This window comes from Chiloscyllium punctatum, chromosome 18 (assembly GCF_047496795.1).
Source record: "Chiloscyllium punctatum isolate Juve2018m chromosome 18, sChiPun1.3, whole genome shotgun sequence".
NCBI classification, from domain to species: domain Eukaryota; kingdom Metazoa; phylum Chordata; class Chondrichthyes; order Orectolobiformes; family Hemiscylliidae; genus Chiloscyllium; species Chiloscyllium punctatum.
Window position 1 is genome coordinate 9,046,164 of NC_092756.1, and position 19,393 is coordinate 9,065,556.

Sequence of the window (19,393 nt, forward strand, 5' to 3'; positions counted from 1 at the left end):
ATTGAATCCAGACCAATGAGTGGTGGTGAATTTGGGGAGTTGTAACAATAACATTGAGGATTCTGATTGGTGAACAGGAACAAAGAGATCTTGGAATGGGCATTTACAGATCCCTGAAGACAGGGACAGGAAGATCATTTTTTCGAGAGGTTTTTGGATATTTTCTATTGTTGACCACAGACTGTGGATGATATTCGATCTTTAGCAACCGCCAGTTTAGGAAACAACTAAAGGAATGAGCACAAGTCTGGTCCATGCAATAATCTACATTTTTAATAATTGAAAGATGAAAGATAGAGGGCTGAAGTATCAATCTTTGCCCATTAAACTACTTCACCACTCAATGAATTTATCACTGATCCCTCTCCAAGTCATGCTGGTATTTGCCTTGGATGGTAATTTGCAAATGGTGATGGTTCAGTGCATCTTCAACCTTGTCCTTATGGTCGGGACAGTTTTTGAGCTTTGAAGGTTCTGTCAACAAAGCCTGGAAGACTTACTCCAGTGAATTTTCTGTGTGGTGCACTCTGCTGCAATTGTGCCTTAGCAGTTAAGGGAATAAATATTCAGGTGTTGAACAATATACAGTTAAGTGACTGCATTGTCGTGGAGGGTGCCCAGTTCCTTAAGTGGTATTGAAGCTACACGCACCTCGGCAAATGGAGACAGTTCTGTTAAACATCTAATTTGTGCGTTGCAGACGATGTAGGCTTCACGAAGACAAGAGTTGAGTTAATAATCAAACAAAGTCGACCAACGGACAGGTTTTTGTCGTCAACTTCTTTATAGGGGTGGTCAGGTTCCATTTTTCCTGAATCCGAGCTCCAAGGACGATTACACGGAGGAATTCAGTTACATTGAAGTCATTAAATGTCAATCGAATATGATTAGATTCTCATTTGTCAGAGTTATCTTCGCTGTATTTGGTCCTTCTGTGGGTCAATCCGATTCTAATCGCTTTCTGATTTCAAGTTCCAATTCCCATCTGCGCCTGAAATTTCAAACCGTTTCCTCGTCGAAATTTCTTCACCTGTCTTAATAATATGTAAGGGACAGCACAGACTTACTAACATGTTGCTAACTCTGAATACAGTAGAACATCGTGAAATGATTGGTTAGGCTGGGATTATTCTCCTTCATCAAAGGAGGAGATGGGGAACTTTATAATCACATAATAACAATTATAAATGTTCAATATTCGTGGGATCTTGACAGGGTAGATACGGGCAGGTGGCTTGCCCTGTTCTCTGAGGAGAGCAACAGAGGACATAATCTCAGAATTAGATATTGCCTATTTAATTCAGAAATGAGGAGCAATTTTTTTGCTCAGGGTTTAAAGAATCTGTGAAATTTTCCAATAACCGCTGTTGAGACTGTGTGGTTGGGTACTTTCAAACTGTGCCAGATAGTAAATCAGAAAGATGATGACACTTTGTCGAGCTAAGTGAGCAGAAAGAAATTCAAGATTATCAGATCAATATGTTAAAAATCACACAACACTAGGTTATAGTCCAACAGGTTTAATTGAAAGCACATTAGCTTTCGGAGCGACGCTCCTTCATCAGGTGATAGTCATGGATGAGAAAGTTCCAGAGCGAAATCAAATCCACACCATTGTGTTACTGCTTTCACTAGAATTATCATAACAGCAAATCCCAATAAATAGCCAAGCTGGTCAGAATGAATAGCTGTCATTAATACATTCTGAGTCAGAACTGAGTGCTAGATCTTATAGTCAGGATGAAACAGGACAAGAATTTTCCGTCATATTTACACCTACATTTGACTCATAATTTCTTCAGTCACTTTCTCTTTCACGTGAAGAAGCAGCCATGGTGAGTGAAATAAAGGCAATGTTGTTGCTCAATGGCCTTTCTCATATGGCTGAAGCTGAATTGGATTCAATCGCAAGAAATGCTGATTTATTCGTTTCATTTTAATTTTGCTGAAACCTCACCAGGTTCATTGTAATAATCAGAAGTGAATTAGATATATCTCATTGGAACGATTAATGTTGTATTCAAATTTGCTCTGACTTAATTTCAGCTTAAGGAAAATACTGCTTAGAAAAACAACTTCGACATTGTTTCCCGCAACTTCCGACCGACTACAATCCACCTCTGCACCTTTACCTAGCCACACGCTGTCTCTCTCCTTGTGAAATTTATTCCTTGTAAGTCACCAATTGTGCCTTTCCAAATATTTTGAAAAACAGATTCTTGCAGTGATAGCGAATCTGTTCTCATCATTTCTTTGTCCTTCCAAGGTTTTATCAAAGGTATTGAAAGCCTGTCATCTAGATGTTTACTTACTTGAAAGAGGGAATTTTCCACCTATTTAGTCTGTTCAAACATTTCATAACCTGAAAAAATCCCATTATGTTTTCCTTGGTTCAGGGATAACTGTTCTCAATTTTCCAAGAAGACAAGTGAATAAAATCTCATCCTCAGTACAACCCCATCAGCATCTTCTCTAATGGCTTTACACCCCAGTAAACACCGTCATTATCAATTCATAGAATCAAGGAATCCTACAGTGTAGAAAGAGCATTTCAGTCAATCGAGCCGGTGTCGACTCTCTGAAGAGCATCTCACCCAGACCTAGCTCCCCTCCCTATTTCCTTATATTTCACCTGAAGAAGGGGAATCCCTCCCCCATATGATTTCAAATAAACCTGTTGGAGTATAACCTGACGTCATGTGACTTCTAACCTCATCCCCACGTTACCCATGGCTAATCCACCTAATTTACTTAATTCACTCCCTGGACACGAGAGGGCAATTTAACTTTGCCAATCAACCTAACCCTCCCTCTGAACAGCAATGCGAATTACTGAGACAATGTTGCATCATACTGGGCAAAAGCTGTATCATTTTTTAATGGTTTTCTACCCTGGTAACAGCCTCACCAAAACAAATGAACCCAAATTCAATGTATGGAAACTCTACTCTGAAATTCACAATTTCATTCGCGCTGCGGGAAATGTTTCTGCACTCATATTTGAATGCGTTTATGTTGTTTCTTCCTCAGCTTCCTGCTTCTAGTAAACACTTCAATCCGGAACAAGTCTGTCAAATGCTTTTGATTCCAGCACAGGCACAAGGTGAAGTTTGCAGAAGTCACGTGTTTGGCCGTTCACTGACACTGCCTCCCTGAGAGTTGCAGTCCTTCGCCACCTTTAAGGAGAAAGTGAGGACTGCAGATGCTGGAGATCAGAGCTGAAAATGTGTTGCTGGAAAAGCGCAGCAGGTCAGACAGCATCCAACGAACAGGAGAATCGACGTTTCGGGCATAAGCCCGTCTTCAGGAATCAGGATTCCTGAAGAAGGGCTTATACCCGAAACGGCGATTCTCCTGTTCCTTGGATGCTGCCTGACCTGCTGCGCTTTTCCAGCAACACATTTTCAGCTTCCCCAACTTTATTCAGGCAGCACAGTCCTTCCTGTGACATGCCCCATCGAGAATGGATGGACAGGTATCAATACCCACATTTGGGAATGGAGCGACAATTTTAAAATGTTACATTGTCCCCAGCAGAAAATTGATCCCTGTGTCAGGCGGGGACATTAACCATTATACTACTGAGGACAAGAATGTCAAAGGAAGGCCTTCATCTAAATGTGGCCACACTTGACAAAAACAACTGCCTAATGAACTGAATCCCATTTCACAATGCTAACCCCACAGCTTTATATGCCTTGGTATCAAAAGTTCGCATCTGACTTTTATTCAGGTTATAAAGGATTCTGCCGCTTTGAAAAATGCAGGCAGTGTATTCCAAACTCCAATCACCCACTGGCTGATAAAGTTTGTTCGCACATCTTCTCAAACCTTTCTGTCTTTCTTTTTAAATCTCTGGCCCTTGCTGATTGATCCCTCCATCAATAGGAAACACGTTCAGTCAACCCTGTCCATACCCTAACTCAATCATGTTTTGTCCACATCTCCTTTACACTGCGACAAACACTCCACTCTGTCCTGTCTTTCTTCACAACTGAAACTCTTCAGCCCAAACAGTATCCCGGGAAATATCTCCTGCAATTTTCTCAGTGTGATCACATCCCTGCTATAATGTGACTTGCAAAACTGCACACAACACACTTGTTTAAGCCTAATGAGAATTTGCTTTAAAATTTTTGGATTAGTGTGAGGGCGATTCTGGCGAAGCAGAATTTATTACCCATTCCGAATTGCCCAGAGGGCAGTTGAGACTCAACCATACTGCTATGAGTCTGAAGTCACATGCAGCCCAGACCAAGTCAGGATAGCAAATTCCATCCCGAAATGACATCAGTGAAACAGATTTTTTTTTCAACAATTGTCAATGGATCTGTAGTAGTCATTAGATTCTTCCTTGCAGATATTTTTTGAATCCAAATTTGACAATCATGGCATGGTGGGATTCAGGCCCGAGTACCCAGACTATTACCTCGGTCTCTGGATTATCAGTCCGATGAAATTACCACAAGACTAACGCAGAAAGCCACAAAAGCTGATCTTTTCAAATAAAATGTCTTTGCACCCAAACTGCCCTGCGTATTTTCCATGAGCCTGACGCTCCAATTGTCTCTGGCCTATGTCAGTAAATGTTGCTACATGGGGATTGATTTCACAACCGCGGGATCCAAATGCATCGACTTGTTTGAAGGTCCCGATGGTGGGACTGGGGCACGTTCACCCAACAACAGTGACCGCAGCAGCAGCACAGACAGAACAGTATGAATGTGAAAGAGAGTGATAGGTTGTGCATTGCCTCAGAGAAATGGGGGGAGGGACGGAAAGGAGGTTTAATGATCGTGGGAAGGAGAGAAATCTCCGACAACGGGTGTGTTTGAACTCTGATATATGAAACGCAGAGATGCAAGAGAGCGGAATTTGAACTTAAAGCGATTAATTTCTTAGCATTTGTCACAAAAAGGACAACGGAGAGAATACTAAGTGCCGTGATTTGGTTTCAAATCGAGGTTGCTGTGGTCACAATTCAAAATACCGACAACCACGATCACAGTAACCACAGAACAGGATGCTTGCAAGCAGCAATAAGTATACGAGCAGAGGAAATGTTCAGAAGAACAGCACATGTTCAATATCAGTACACAGGGAAAAGTGACAGACATGTGGGAACTGAGAATGAGCTGAATCTTTCAGTTTGATGTCCTCAGAGGCTGTGGAGATCCCTTGAATGAGAATGTTGAAAGATGAGATTGATCGATTTCGACAAAACATCAAAGACTCGGGGGACAGTACAGGATATTGTTGAAATGTATGCTTCAATAGCATTTTAGCTTAACATCGGCACAGCCGCCCAGACCGAAACGGAAATGGGGATGGGAATGTATGCACAGAGTTATTCTCTGACTCCTGTGATGAAACAGGTGAGCGTCCTGTCCTTCTGTGATGGTATAGGGGCGCAAAAATTCCTCGGTTGAGTGTGCTCCTGCTCAAGGGAATGGTTGTCCCCGTTTATACTATCATAGCGATTTCCGGTTCATTTTTCTAAGACAGCTGAGTGGCACGAGTGGAGAGTGTTGAGCCCTGAACTTTGCAGTGGTGGGTATAAAAGATGATTTTGCTATTTTGATCTGTGTTTCCGACACTGGCGGTGGCAGCTACATTTGCTCGCATCAGCTCAGTATCAGCTTCTTCCACACAGTCAAGACTTCAACCTGGAGAAGGTGGTGTTGGGGTGATATTTTAAACTAGTCATCCTTGGGGGTTGGGACATGGAAACGGTGATGTTTACGTTCGACGAATAAATCATGAAATATAAGCCTGACCTCAGGAACAGAGATCATGACTTTAATTTCCTGCAATCCCATTCATTCATGACCCTTATGCAGGGCATTCAACCATCTTCACCCAGTCATGCCCACGAGAGACTCCAGGACCAGAAAAACATGAGCTGACCCTTAATTCAAGAATCTCCACAGTCTGGGGAAGCAGTCTAATCGGCCCTTCCAGTCCACACCGTACATCAGAAGCGCATCCCACCAGACCCCAGGGTATTCTCTGTCCCATAAGCCTGCATTTCCCATTGTTGATCCCTGTAACTGGTACATCTTTGGTCTGAGGGAGAAATAAAAGCGCAAACATACAGAGAATGTGTAGAGTGCCCACAGACAGACACCCGAGGCTGGGATCACAACCCGGGTTTGTGGTGTCGCCAGACAGCAACGAACGAGGGGCGAGGAATGAATATTGTTCAGACCAGTCATACTCACACCCTGTTGGTGAATGAGGAAGAATGAAAAGACATTCACAACATGAAATGTTTGTATCTGTGTGGACACAATTTGAAACGATCATTCACCCTGTGTGGAACAAAGGACACTGATACCACAGAGAAAGCAGGGCAATGTGGGATCTGTTGGAAGGGAATCAATTAACCGCGGAAATGGAAACTCATTTAATCAGGAACACTGGGGAGAGACCGTTCACCAGTCCCGCGTGTAGGAAGGGATGACTGAGCAAAACAACCTCGGAGCCTCCAGCAGGATTACATATCCCATCAGGTGTTCGGTTATGCTGTTAATGCTGCTGTTAATCCCAACCAGCTGCCTGCTCCATCGTGTCAGTCAGAGTCATACAACATGAAAACAGGCCTGTCAGTCTAACCGATCCATGCTGAATATACTGCCAAACTAACCCATTCCCGTCTGCCTCCTCCTGTACCCGCTGAGTGGTGATAATGCCCTTGTAGTTTTATTACTGTGTTGTTAATCCAAAACCCAGGTAATATTTTGGGGACAAGGGGTTCAGGTCCTGTCATGACAGGTAGTGGAGTTTGAATTCAATAAGCACCTGGAGTTGAAGAGCCTCGTGATGACCTGAATCTGTTGTGTGGAAAATCCCATCTGATTCACTCATGCCAGTTCGGGAAGCATCCTGCCATATTCATCTGCTCTGTCCCACAGGAGACTCCAGATGGATAATACCGTGGTTGACTCTTAAATGCCCTCTGGGAAATAACTGATGCACTAGGCATGAATAAATTTATTTTAAAAATCCCACTTTCCCATTCATGTTTGGAATTAATTGTCCATTAAATGTTGCAAACATACCCTCATCCATCACTTCGTCAGCAAGTTAATTACACACGTAAAACACCGTCCCTAAAAAAATGCCTCATGTCTTTTTTTAAAAAAAATCTCTCTTTTCATCTTAAACATATGCCCTCTCGTCTTGAAATCATCCCCCTGGGAAAAGGCCGCTATCGTTAACTCTAAACTTCCCACTCAATAATTCATAAACTTCTGACAGGTCGCCGCTCAAAACCCTAACCTAGAGTAAAAACACTCTCAACTAGGAGAAAGTGAGAACTGCAGATGAGAGATCAGAGTCAAGAGTGTTGTGCTGAGAAAGCATAGCAGATCAGGCAGCATTTGAGGAGCAGGAGAATCGACATTTCGGGGAAGAGCCTGGTGAAGGACACTTGCGCGAAAAAAAATTGATTCTCCTGCTCCTGGGATAGTGCCTTACCTGATGTGGTTTTCCAGCACCCCGAACTCGAATCTGAAAATAGTCTCAGCCTATCCAGCCTTTCATTAGAACTCAAACCTTCCACAGGCAACAAGCATGTATACCTTTTGTGAACCTACGCCAGCTGAATAATATCATTCCTACAACTGGGCGACCAGAACTGGAAATAATTTTCCAGAAGAGGCCTCATCAATGTCCTGCAAAACTTCAACATAACGTCCGAACTCCTATACACAAAGGACTGAGCAATGAAGGGAAGTATGTTAAATGCCTTTGAACCATCTTGTCTGTTGGTATTGCAAATTACGAGGAATTATGTACCTGCACACCGAGCTTCCCTGTTCTCCAACATAGGCAAAGCCATACTCTTTTTGTTGTACCAAAATGCAATACCTTCCATTCATCCAGATTGAACTCAATGTTACATTTTTCAGTCCAACGACTCATTGGATTAAGATTCTTTTGAAACTTAGATAATCTTCCTCACTGTCTACAATTCTGGCGTCGCTTGCAAACCTACGCTGCATGCCTGTTGTGAGTTCCACTGTTTTCTCAGATAGATCAATGATTCATATTTACTTGTAGTGGCCGTGATTTAGCAGTGTGCAGATCATACAACAGTTAGCCATACCATTAACCATGAGGAAGAAAGCCGCAGACTGCAGGGAGATATCAAACAATTTGAAATAAAAATGGTGAAAGCAATTCATTCCAGGGAATTGGGTGATACTGAAGCAAAATTAAACTTCAAACCAGCTGCCCACGCTCCAGCTGTGGCACTCAGCTGTCTCAGTAAGATGCACTGTAGATTGCTGTTATTATAAACGGGAACAAATGTTCCCTTCTACCCCGCCTTTGACCAGAAGCACTCCCAACCTTGGAATTGCTTGCGCCTCTAAACCATCATAGAAATACCGTACATTCTCCGGTTGCGTCACTTGAGCCATCGAGTATCTCTGCGACCTCATTCCCATCTCGATTTCAAATTGGTTATTCGCGACTGCGCCACTCAGTTCCTCTGATTCTGGGGCTAGGAACTGGGACTATGTGGCAGCAGTGGTTACTGCCTTGTGTCGGGAAACTCGAGAAGTAGCCGATGTTAAACTGCATTGTTATTGAAGTAGACATTTCAACAAAAGCTTGGTAAAAACAATGACTGCAGATGCTGGAAAACAGATTCTTGATTAGTGGTGCTGGAAGAGCACAGCAGTTCAGGCAGCATCCGATGAGCAGTAAAATCACCGTTTCGGGCAAAAGCTCTTCAACAAGAATACAGGCAGAGAGCCTGAAGAGTGGATAGATAAGTGAGAGGAAGGTGGGGGTGGGGAAAAAGTAGCATAGAGTACAATAGTTAAGTGGGGGAGGGGATGAAGGTGATAGGTCGGGAGGGAGGGTGGAATGGATAGGTGGAATAGAAGATAGGCAGGTAGAACAAGTCAGGACAAGTCATGGGGACAGTGCTAAGCTGGAAGTTTGGAAATGGGGTGAGGTGAGGGAAGGGGAAAGGAGGAAACTGTTGAAGTCCACATTGATGCCCTGGGGTTGAAGTGTTCCGAGGCGGAAGATGAGGCGTTCTTCTTCCAGGTGTCTGGTGGTGAAGGAGCGGCTGTGAAGGAGGCCCAGGACCTCCATGTCTTGGGCAGAGTTGGAGGGAGAGTTGAAATGTTGGGCCACGGGGTGGTATGGTTGATTGGTGCGGTTGTCCCAGAAATGTTCCATAAAGCGCTCTGGTAGGAGGCGCCCAGTCTCCCCAATGTACAGGAGACTGCACCGGGAGCAACTGATTCAATAAATGATATGTGGATGTGCAGGTAACCAAAGCTGCACTGTCCCCGGAGTATTTGATGTTTTGGAGAAATCTATTTGTCTCAGCCTTCAACACATTAATGATGGAATCACCACAGCCACTGGGGGAACCGATGTTAAACGGTCAGCCCATTCTGAGTTCCCACACATCTGCCACTGTTCGCTCAGCACTGACATTGTGTATTTGTTGCTCTGCCTTATATTTCTTATGATACTTTGCTTATTATGAGCGTTTAGCGTGTTCGTCTGTGGTTTGCCGTGATCGTATAGTGGTTAGTACTCTGCGTTGTAGCCGCAGCAACCTCGGTTCGAATCAGAGTCACGGCAGTAATTGCTCTATGCGTCCCAGGCTTTCGTGAAACACAAAGGAATCAGTTGTTTGAAAGTTTTGATTTTCTCCAAGGTGATTTTTTTTTCCTTCAAGCTCTGCTCGCTCACATCTCTCTGTTTCATATGTCAGAATTCAAACTTCCCATTTCTCAGAGATTTCTTCCCTCCTACGATCACTAACCGAACTTTCCATCCCAGACCCCCACCTCATTAATTTGGAGATGCCGGTGTTGGACTATGGAGTACAAAGTTAAATATCACCCAACAACAGGTTATGGTCTTACAGGTTTTATTGAAGCATTAGCTTTCGGAGAGCTGTTGTTTCATCATGTGTTTGCGGAGTCATTTCCTATTTCAGTAAGGCATTGCAGAATCTAATACAGACTCTCACATTGATACCGATTAGTCTGTGTGGCTGTGGTCACTGTTGCTGGATGAACGTTCCCCAACCCCACCATCGGGACCTGCAGACAATTTGATCCATTTGGTTACCACTATTGTGAGATCAATACTCATGTAGCAGCTTTTACTGATATAGACCAGATATTATTGGGGGGTGGGGGTGGGGGTGGGGGTGGGGGTGGGAGGGGGAGTCCAGCTCAGGTAAATGGCACAGAACAGTTTCGGGGAAAAGCGAGTTAATTGGATAAGATCAGTTTCACTACTTTTCTGCAATGGCCAAGCGCTATTACCACTGAACACTGAACTGTTAATTCAGACACCACGGACCTGGATTTGACTCTGACCATGCTAGGTGGTAGAATTGGGATTCAATAAATATCTGGAATTATGAATCTAATAACTCCTATATATCTATGTTCAATTGTTGAAAATAAAACAAAACAATCTGACGTCATTTAAGGAATGCAACTGCCATTCTGACCTGCTCGGGCCTCCATGTAACTCAAGACTCACTACAAGATGGTTGAGTCTCAACTACCCGCTGTGCAATTAGGGATAGCAATCAATACTGCCGAGCCAGCGACGCCCTCATACTGTAACAGAATAGAAAAAAAAGTTCATTCGGCCCGAGCGAGATTACAGTGTGCAGTTCTGCAATTCAGAGTACTGCATCGATGTGATCGCACTGGGAAAGTTGCAGGAGAGATTTACTGGGATATTGTCTGGGCTGAAGAGTTTCAGTTGTGAGGAGAGATTGGACAGACTGGGGTTGTTTGTCGCCGAGCAGAGGAGATTGGAGAAGACATGACTGAGATGTAATAAATACTGAGGAATATGGATAGGATTGACCGAAAGAAGCCTTTGTTATTGATGGAGGGATCGAACACCGGGGCCAAGAGATGTTGGGAAAAGGCAGAAAGGTTTGAGTAGATTTGCGGAAAGGGTCAGAGAGGCGGAAATCATTCTAACCTTTAAAAGAATTGAGATGTTAATTTGTGATGCCAAAACATATTAGATTATGGGCTAAACGATGGAACTTGATTCAGGTCTTCAAGCAGTTGTGTTGGACAAGTGCGGCCACAACAGGCTGAAGGGTCTCCTTCGATGTTGATATCCTCCACAGTATCGTGGTTCGTGTCCCCTCCTGTCACAGGGCTCAATTCTCCGCTGGGGGCATCGTGAATGTTTTAAGCCTGTCGCTCTGTTCCCCAGTGAAGGTTATTCATGCCTGGTTTTCCATTTTCGATGGGACATGTCACAGGAAGGACAGTGCTGTCTAAATCAGCGTGGGGAAGGACTGCAGCTCCTGGGGAGAGAGAGTGTCAGTGAAAGTGCAAACACGTAACTTCAGCCAACTGCACATTGTGTTTGTGTTGCAATGAAAACCATGAAATAGAGTTGCTCCTAACTGATATGTTTATTTAAAGCAGGAATCTGAGGAAGAAAACAGAATAAACCCATTCAGATCTGAGTGCAGAAACATTTCCAGCAGAACTACTGAGGTTGTACAGCGTAGAACCGCGTTTGGATGCATTGAATTCGGGTTGGTGGGCGCAGTTTGCTTTCACTCGGCGGAGCTGCCAGTGTGAAAAGCCATTACACATGATATAGACAGTGTTCAATGTGATGGTACATTTGTTCAGTGGTTCGCACTACTCTTAAGTCTGAAGGTTAGGTGGGTTGGCCTGTTAAATTGCGCTGATGTGTCCAGGGAGTGAATTCAGTAAGTTAAGTGAATTAGCCATGGGTAACGCAGTGATAAGGTCAGCAGTCACACGATGCCAGGTTTTATTCCAGCAGGTATATTTGAAATCACAAGCCAGAGGCCTGCGGGGATAGAGATGGGAGCTAGGTCTTATTGAGATGCTGTTCAGAATTTCCCTACCGACCTGATTGACTGAACTGCACTTTCTGCATTGTCGGAAATCTGTGATTCTATCAGAGAGGACACTGCCAGCGTTTACTGGGTCGCTAAGACATTAGAGACGATGCTGACGGCGTTTATTGGGGATGGAGTTTTATTTATTTGTGTTTTGGAAAATTTGACCCTGAACCAAGGAAAACCGAATGGAATTTTTCCAGCGTAATTGAGGTTTGGACAGAGTCACCATATGGAAAATTCACTCTTTCAAGTTCGTATATTTCTGAATGTCAGGCTTTCAAAACCATGGATGTAGGACAAATAAATGATGGGAGCAGAATTTCTGTCTCTCTGAGAATCCGTTTCCAAAACATTTGGAAAGGCACATTTCGAGACACACAAACAATGAGTTTCACCAGGAGAGAGACAGCCTGCGGCCAGGTGAAAGTGTAAAAGTGGGGTGTGGGGGGTGGAAGGTGCGAGGAAACAGTATCTAATTTGGACGACTTCAGATGCAAAGAAATATCAGAAACGTCTGCAGCTGAGTAAGATTCAGCAAAAAACCTCAGAGTTTAGAACGAATTCTATTAATATTCCATATGAAGCTTTATAAATGGAACTGAGCAGATTTGGCATATTGTCAAGGCAAGCTATTTCATAATGAATAGGAAGTGACCAGTCTCTTAGAGATCGATTTCCTGCTTTAACCCCATGCCTTAAAGGTGGGAGGACGATCGCCATGATGTTGGGTTCATTTGATACCCACTGAAATCTACCAAAGTAACTGAGCATCAAAACTGGCATCTTGTTTTGTAGTTTAACCTTCTGTTTTTCTCATCAGTATTTCCTTTAAGCTGAAATAAATTCTGAACGAAATTGAACACAATATTGAGCGTTCCAATCATATAAATCCAATTCACTTCCGATCATTGGAATGAACAGAGTGAAGTTGCAGCAACATTAATAAAACGAAACGAACAAAACTGCATTCTGGGAATTTTACCCAGTTCAGGTTCAGCCATATGAGAAAGCCCATCAAGCTAAAACATCACCTTCACTTCTCACTCCGTACATACTTCTTCACGTGAGAGAGAAACTGTCAGAAGAAATTATGCGTCAAGACTAAATGTGCGTGTGAATGTGACGGGAATTTCATGTTTGCTGGTTCGTTCTGAGACAGTTCCGACTCGGAATAAATCAAGGACAAGGTATTCCTTCCAAGGACATGGTGAATCTCTTGGATTTTGCTGGTATTATTATTCCGTCGAAAGCAGAAAGATAATGGTGTGGATTCGATTCCGCTCAGGTAATTTCTTACCGCCTAGGAGCACCATATGTAATCTTGACGGGGTCACATTTGAGCCCCTTTACAGTGGGCTGAAGTCTCCCAGGGGTTCAGGCGATGGGTTCTCTTCCATTGCGCATGTGTGGATTTGAACCCTTCTCTGGCTGTTACTTCTATGAAACGCAGCTGTGGTTTCCCTTTGTGCCTCGCATCTTTAGGATACATTGGATGGAGAATCTTGCTTTTGTCCTTCATTGCACCGGAGATTTGTGATAAATTGGTACCTCATCAAATTCGAAGTAAAGCAATTTGTTTCTGTTGTATGTTACATTGGGATAATGAAAAGGAGGGCAACGTTTCTTTCCTCCTTTCATTCCATCTTGACTTTCTATGAATTTACATCGAATGAAAGGGGAACAAATAAGGAGAGATCGGGTGCAATAGTTTATCCAGTGGGATTGTGAATTTTAATGTAATACTCCACACAAAGTTCTGATCAGTATTTTAAACAGTCAATTGAATTGAAACCGCAGAAAATCTATCCAATGAAACGAATGTTTCATTCTTTCACAATCTTTTGCAGTGTGAATCATACCGCGATCCATCATCCAGCGTGATCACCAAGTTGGCAACAATATTAGATCCACCAATTTTCTTCAGCAATCCCAACATCTGCACATACCCATTTGTGGTGTGCCCAGTGCCATTTGTTGTATCCAGGCCACAGCACGTTTCTTGATCATGAACTTATGAGCTAAGTTCCTGATCTGTCTGATCAGTTTGAGAAACCTTTTCGATCACTTCATCCCATCCCTCAGAATTCTAAAGATATCAATAAAATAGGGCGTTAGACCAAATGATGTAGGATTGGAAATCGGCCATTCATCCCATCAAGTCTGCTCCACCATTCAACGAACTCATGGCTGATCTGATAATCCTCAACTCCATTCTCCAGCATTGCCTCGACAAAGCTTCATCATCTTTCTGGTTAAATATCTGTCTGGCACAGTTTGAAAGTACACAACAACTCAGCCTCAACAACAATTTCGGCAAGGAGTTCAACCGATCCACTGGCCCCTGAGCAAAGAAATTACTCCTCATTTCTGAATTAAATAGGCAACATCTAATTCTGAGTTCATGTCCTCTGGTGCTCTCCTCATATCAGAGGGTGAACCACCTGCCCGTATCTACCCTGTCAAGATCCCATGAATATTGAACGTTTATAAATGTTACTATGTGATTATAGAGCTCTCCTCCGTCTCCTTTGTTTCAAGGAGAATAATCCCAGCCTGACCAATCATTCCACGAAGCTCCATTTTCTCCAGTGTTGACAACATGTTCATTAATCTCTGCTGTCCCCTGCAGCGACCCTACATATTGTTAAGGCAGGTGGAGACATTTATGTGAAGAAACGGTTGAAATTTCAAGCACAGACGGGAATTGTATCTTGAAATTAGACAGCCACTGGAATCAGATTTGTCCACACAAGGACGAAATAGAGTAAGTATCACTCTGACAAATGAGAATCTAATCATATCTCATTGACATTCAATAACTTTACTGTAAACTAATTACCCCGTGTAATCGTCCATAGAGCTATTATTTCGGGGGAAAAACTTATCGAAACTGGCTACATAAACACTTTGACAACAACAACTTGTTCTTGAGACATTTTTTGATGATAAACTCAACTCATTGTTCTGTGAATCCTACATCGTTTGCAAGGCACAAATGAGACGTGGAATATAACTCTCTCCATTTGCCTAGATAGGTATAACTTCAACAACACTTAAGGAACTGGACACCGTCCACGACAATGCAGTCACTTGAGTGTATCCTCTTCAACACCTGCAATATTCATTCCCCCCACCACCAAGGCGCAATTGCAGCAGAGTGCACCAACTATAAGATGCACTGGAGTAAGTCATTCGGGCATTTTTGACAACCTTCGAAGCTCAACCTTCAAAGCTTATAAGGACACGATTAGAACGTGCAACGAAACGCCACCATTTTCAAGTTACCCTCCAAGGCCCATAACACCCTGACTTGGAAAGGAATCAGTGAGAAACTCATTGGTGAAACGGTCTTGATGGGCAAAGTTGCATACTTCAGCCTTCCATCTTTTATCGTAGAAATTTAAGAAAAATGTTGATTTATGCGGTGACCAGACTTGTGGTCAGTCCTTTAGCTGTTCCCTAAACTGGTGGTTGCTAAAGTTCTGCTATCATCCACAGCCTGTGGTCAACAATAGAAAATACCCGAAAACCCTCTCAATCAACTGACTCCCCTCCAGATTAGAGTGGTGTTGGAGAAGCACAGCAGGTCTGGCAGCAACTGAGGAGCAGGAAAAATGGACGTTTCAGGCAAAAGCCCTTCATCAGGAATGAGACTGGGAGCACATGGGATGGTGAGATAAATGGGAAGGGTGTGGGGCTGGGGAGAAGGTTGCTGAGACTGCTGTAAGTGGATGCAGGCGGGGGGTGAACATGAAATGTCAGAGAAGTAGGTGGAGTGGATAGGTGGGAATGAAGATGCACAGATGGGAGAAGTCAGGCGGACGGTCTTGAGCTGGAAGGTGGGAACTGGTGTAAGGTCGGGGGAGGGGAAATGAGGCAACGGGTGAAGTCCAAATTGATGCCTTGGGGTTGAAGGGTCCCGAGTCGGATGATGAGGTTTTATTCCTCCAGGCATCGCGTCGTGAGGCAGTGGCTATGCAGGAGGCCCAGGACCTGCATGTCCTCGGGAGAGTGGGAGGGGTAGATGAAATGTTTCCCCAAGGGGCACTGGGGTCGATTCTTGTGGGTATCCTGGAGATATCCTCTGAAGTGTTGTGTGAGAACACATCTCCTCTCTCCAACTCAGAGGAGACCGCATCGGGAGGAACGTATACAAGAAATTACATGTGTGGAAGTGCAGGAGAAACTTTGATGGATGTGGAAGCCTCCATTAGAGCCTTGGACAGAGGTGAGGAGGTAGATGTGGGTGCAGGTTTTGCAAATTCTGCAGTGACAGGGAAATTTGTATTTCCCTCCCCACCCCATCCACTTTTCACAAAGACTGTTTCCACCACGACTACCTCGTCAATTCCTCGCCCTCCAATGACCCAACCTCCCCTCGCGGCACCTTCCCCTGCCACTACAGGAATTGCAAAACCTGCACCCACATCTTCCCTCTCACATCCTTCCAAGGCTCCAATGAGCCTTCCACATCCATCAAATGTGCATGTGCATTTCCACACATGTCATTTATTGCATCTGTTGCTTGCGATGCGGTCTCCTCTACATTGGCGCCAACAGACACATTCTCGGAAAGCGCTTCAGAGAACATTTCCAGGGCACCCGCAACATTCAACTCCAAACCCCCATGACCAAAAACATCAATTACCACACCCTCCCCCTCCGACTCTCCCAAGGACATGCAGTTCCTGGGTTTTCTCCACCGTCATTCCCTCACCACCAGACGCCAGATCTTCCACCTTGGGGCCCTCAACCCCAGGGCATCAACGTGGTCTTCACCAGTTTCCTCATCTCCCCACGGCCACCTTATCCGATTTCCAACTTTCTAACTTGGCACCATCCTACTGACCTGCCCCACCTGTCTATCTCCCTTTCCACCTATCCGCTCCACCCTCTTCTCCGACCTATCACCTTTAACCCCATCTCTGTGCACCTCTTGCACTCTCAGCTACATTCTTCCCAGACCCAGTACTCCTGTTTATCTCTCCACCCTCGAGGCTCCCAGCTTTATTCCTGATGAAGGGCGTTTGCGCGAAACGTTATTTTTTTTCTGCAACTCGGATGCTGCCTGACCTGCTGTGCTTCCTCAGCACCACTCGAATCTTGATTCTGATTTCCAGCACCTGCAGTACGCACTTCCGTCCATCTGATTCCCCTGTCTGTTGATCTTGAATAGGCAGTTGCTGAAGTTCCAGCATCATTTCCCTGCTCTTTCATTCCCACCTGCGGTCAAGACCAGAAAGTATCTCCAACCCATCGAGACCACTTGATCCCTTGTCCAATCACATTCAAACATTCGTGAATGTCTACTCCAATATCTCTTTTATTACCTTAAACCACTCGATATTCACACTTTTCTCATTGTGCGTCCTCAAATTCATTATCACCCACTTCACTGCATTGAATTCCTTTCAGCACATTTTCTTGCCAATTGTTTCCAATCTCCCTGCAGTCTACGGCTTTCTTCCTCATGGTTAACGACATGACTAATTGTTACTTGATTTGCAAACAGCTAAATGATGGCCACGACAAATAATTAAAAATCGTTGACCAATATGAGTAAACAATAGAACTCATAGAAGCCATGGTTCATAAGCTTGCAGAGGACTGCAGAATTAGAGACTGCCAAGAAGGTGATCTAAGATTCCAGAAGGATCTTAATCCATTGCGTCTTTGGGCTGAAAATGTCACATGAAGTTCTATTTGGATAAATGGAAGGCATAGCATTTTGCTACATCAAATATTCGTAGGGCTTATACAATTACTGATTGGGCGTTGCATCGTGTTGTGCAACACGGAAGCCAGGAATGCAAGTACATAATTCATTTTGGTTTGCTTCATATATAGACAGAATGGTTAAAAAAAATGTCATCTTGCCTTCGTTGTTCAGTCCGTTGAGCGTAGGAGTTGATCCGTTATGTTGAAGTTGAATAGGACATTGGGTGATGCGTCTTCTGGAATACTGTGTCCAGTTCTTGTCGCCCAGTAATAGCAAGGAAATTATTCAGCTGGAGTAGGTTTAGCACAGGTATACCAGCGTATGGCTACAGGGGAAGGTTTGGGTTATAACGAAAGGCTGGATCAGCTGAGAATATTTTCACTCGAGCACTGGAGTTTGAAAGGCGACCTGATAGAAATTTATACATTATTGAGAGTTCGGCTCGAGTTAACTGTAACCGTCTTTTCTCCAAGGAGGAGGGACTTCCAGACGAGCGGGCAAATGTTTAAAGTGAAAGGAGGGATTTAAAATAAGACATGAGAGTCTTTTTTTAAACAGAGGATGGTTTATGTGTGCAATTCACTTCCTGAGGCAGTGATGAATGAAAGTACATTTACAATATTTACAGCATATTTGGATCGAAAAATGAATTGGAAAGTATCAGTGGAATTAACAAAATCTATTTATTCATGCCTAGTACATAATTTATTGCCCAGAGCGAAGTTCAGAATCAACCACGATATTATGGATCTGGAGTCACATCCCAGCCAGACCAGATAGGTATGACAGTTTCCTTCCCTATCAGGTATTAGTGAATCAGATCTACTGATTCAGCATCATCATTCGACTCTAGGTATTTATTTAAATAAAATCCCAGCATCTGCCATGCCAGGGTTTGAACCCGTGTCCACAGAATTATATCTGGACATTCATATGAACAATGCAGTAATAATATCACAAGAGCATTATTCACCCTCAGCAGTTACAAGAGCCGTCAGATGCGACTCGTTTAGTTTGGTATTATGTTCAGTATGAGCTGGTAGGAGTGAAAGGCCTGTTTTCATGCTGTTTGAGTCTATGACTTTGACGCTATGAAACTGGCAGCTGGTTCGAATTAACAGCAGCATTGACAGTTTAATTGATCTCCTTCTGGGATATGTAATCTTGCTTGTTACTCTGGAGGTTCTTCTGCTCATTGAGCCCTTCCCACACGCTATTATTGAATAGTCTGTCCCCAGTTTGACTGAGTAGATGATTTTTCACTTCAGCAGGTAATTGAATCCCGCATTGCCCTGGTTTCTCTGTGGTATCGGTGTCCTTGCATATACCCAGGATGAACGATTGGTTCAAATCATGTCCATGCAGACGCAAGTCCCGTTGTCCATGTTGTGAATGTGTTTTGATTCTTCCTGATATACCCACAGGGTGTGGATGTCGCTGGTCAGGACAGCATTTGTTGTTCTTCCAGATTCGCTGCTGTCTCGCTGCACAGAAGACATGGATTCGATCCCAGTCTCGTGTGACTGTGTGCAGTTTGCACATTCTCTCTTTGCTTGTGTGAGTTTCCTCCCACAGTCTGAAGGTGTGCAGGTTACTGGGATCAGCCATGGGAAATGAAGGGGAACGGAATAGGTATGGAGTGTGTGTCTGATAGGATGTGCTTCAGAGGGATGGTGTCGACCGGAAGGGCCGAATGGCCTGCTTTCCCACACGGTCGTCATTTTCGGATGAAGGGTCAGCTATTTTGTTCAGGTCCTGGAGACACAAGTAGGCAG